Source organism: Sturnira hondurensis, unplaced genomic scaffold (assembly GCF_014824575.4).
Source record: "Sturnira hondurensis isolate 20B ecotype Veracruz unplaced genomic scaffold, ASM1482457v3 Scaffold0011391, whole genome shotgun sequence".
Taxonomy (NCBI): Eukaryota; Metazoa; Chordata; class Mammalia; order Chiroptera; family Phyllostomidae; genus Sturnira; species Sturnira hondurensis.
Genome location: NW_028084022.1, coordinates 348161 through 351333, shown reverse-complemented (window position 1 = coordinate 351333; position 3173 = coordinate 348161).

Genomic DNA, 3173 nt, shown 5'->3' with positions numbered 1-3173 from the left:
GTACCCATTCAAGTGCTGATTCACAGGGTCATGAGTTTCTGTGTTTATAAGGACCCTGTGAGCCTCTCTGACAAACTCTCCCGTGAGGTTGGGAGTTTCTTCCACCACTGCAACCCCCATAGATTCTATTACAGTAAGGGGTTTTGAGTCTGTAATTTCCTACACTGGAAACCTGGGTTTCACAGTCTGTCTCATACCCCCATTCTTCCTCCTGGCTTATCTTTACAAATGTGGGATCGCACATGCAGTCTTCTGCCTTACCTTGCTGCTCACCCTCTCAACCTAGGTGGCCATCTCCACCCTTCTTACCAGTCTGCATAAATGTTACTTTAACTCTTTGGTTGTCAGACTTCCATACAAATTATTTTCTGGCAGTTCTGGGTATTCTTTGTTTTTAAAGTGGTTGTTATTGTTCTTTTGGTTGTGCTAGAAAGTGAAGCATTTCTCCTTATGCCTCCACCTTGCCTGGAACTCTTAAGAGGCAATCTTTATGCCATTGTATGCCCATGCCCCCCTTTCTCAAATATTGAATGACCTAGCAGTGGAATTGCTGGGTCAAAGGGCAGGTCGAATTTTAGTTTTCTGAAAAAAATTCCATACTGTTTTCCATAATGGTTGTACCAGTCTACAATCCCACCAACAGTGGACCAGAGTCCCCTTTTTCCCACACCCTCTCCAACATTTGTTGTTTACTGCTTTGTTTATGATAGCCATTCTCACCGGTGTAAAGTGGTATCTCATTGTGGTTTTAATTTGCATCTCTCTGATAACAAGTGATATTGAGCATCTCTTCATGTGTCTCTGGATCCTCTGTATGTCCTCCTTGGACAACAACTGAGAAGGGTGGAAATGGGAGGGAGGGGGAGAATGGGGGTGGGATGGGATGGGAGTAATAGAATACTGTACTTAAAAATAATTAAATACTTTTAAAAAAGAAGAAAAAAATATTTTTCTGCCTGTGTCACCATCCATTAACAACAGTATGGAGATTGCCTCAGGGGGATGGGTTGGCTGGCTCTAAGCAAAAGGGGAAAAAATGAGGACAATTGTAATAGCACAAGCAAAAATAAAATAAAAGTAAATCCAATGTAAAAAAATATTGAATGACCATAGAAACTCAGGTTTACTTCTGGGTTTTCTATTTTGCTCCATTGATTGATGTGTCTGTTTTTGTGTCCATACCATACTGTTTTGATTACATTGGCCTTGTAGAATAGTTTGATATCAGGTATTGCAATCCCTCCTACTTTAATATTCTTTCTTAAGATTGCTGAGGCTTATTTGTGGTCTTTTTTGGTTCCATGTAAATTTTTGAAATATTTGTTCTACATCTGTGAAATATGCCATTGGTATTTTCATAGAAATTGCATTGATTCTATACATTTGCTTTGGGTAGTATGGACATTTAGATTATTTAATTCTTCCAATCCACGAACACGTTATGTGCTTCCATTTATATGTATATTCCTTAATTTCTTTTTTAAATTATTTTATTGTTGTTCAGTTACACGTCTATAATTTCTCCTCACCCCTTCCAAGCCAACCTCCCTCTTTTGGTTTGACACTCCCCTTTGCTTTTGTCCATGTGTCCTTTATAGTAATTCCTGAAATCCCTTCTCCCCGCTATCCCTTCGACACTACCCTCCGCCTATTGTCAGATCGCTCTTATTTTCAGAGACAATGGTTATATTCATTTGCTTTTTTCTATTGTTGATTACATTCCAATTAAAGGACAGATCATATGGTATTTGTCCTTCACCACCTGGCTTATTTCACTTACCATAATGCTTTCCAGTTCCACCAATGCTTTTGCTAAGGGTAGAAGCTCCTTCTTTCTCTCTGCTGAATAGAATTCCATTGTGTAAAAGTACCATACTTTCTTGATCCACTTATTTACTGATGGGCATTTAGGTTGCTTCCAGCACTTGGGTATTATAAATTGTGCTGCTATGGACATAGGGGTGCATAGGTTCTTTTGGATCGGTGTTTAGGGGCTCTTAGGGTATAATCCCAGCAGCAGAATTGCTGGATCAAAAGGCAGATCCATTTTTTAGTTTTCTGAGGAAATTCCATACTATTTTCCCCAGTGGCTGCACCATTCTGCATTCTCGATAACAGTGCATTAGGGTTCCCTTTTCTTCACATCCTCTCCAATACTTGCTTGTTGCTTTGTTTATTTTGGCCGTTCTGGTGGGTGTGAGGTAGTATCTCATTGTGGTTTTAATTTGCATCTCTCTAATAGCTAGTGATACTGAGCAGCTTTTCATGTCTCTCTGGGCCCTCTGTATGTCCTCTTTGGAGAAGTGTCTGTTCAAGTCTCTTACCCATATTTTAATTGGGTTCTTTGTCTTCCTGGAGTGGAGTCATGCTAGTTCTTTATATATTTTGAAAATCAAGGCCTTGCCTGAGGTATCATTTGCGTATACGTTTTCCCATATGGTTGACTCTCTTTTTATTTTAATCCTTTTTTATTTAGCCACACAGAAGCTTTTTAATTTGATGGGGTCCCATTTGCTTATTCTTTCCTTATGTCCCTTGCTTTAAGGGTCATACCAGTGAGGATGTTGCTTCGTGGAATGTCTGAAATTTTCCTCCCAATATTTACCTATAGGACTTTCATGGTATTATGCCTTATATTTAAGTCTATGGTACATATACACAATGGAATTTTATGCTGCAGAAAGAAAGAAGGAGCTCCTACCTTTTGCAACAACATGGATGGAACTGGAAAGCATTATGCTGAGTGAAATAAGCCAGGTGTTGAAGGACAAATACCATATGATCTCACCTCTAACAGGAAGCTAAACAACAAAGCAAACAAGCAAGCAAAATATAACCAAAGACACTGAAATAGAGAACAGGCTGACAGTGACCAGAGGGGAGAGGGGAGGGAATTTCAGGGGAAATAAGGGAGGGATTTAGAGGAACATATATAAAGGATACATGGACAACAACTGAGAAGGGTGGAAATGGGAGGGAGGGGGGAGGATGGGGGGGTGGGATGGGATGGGAGTAATAGACAGAAAACTGTACTTGAAAAATAATTAAATAAAAAAATTAAAAAAAGACTTTTAACCACCTTGAATTTATTTTTGTGCATTGTGTAAGTTGGTAATTGAGTTTCATTTTTTGCATGTAGCTGTCCAGATCTCCCAACACCATTTGTTGAAGAA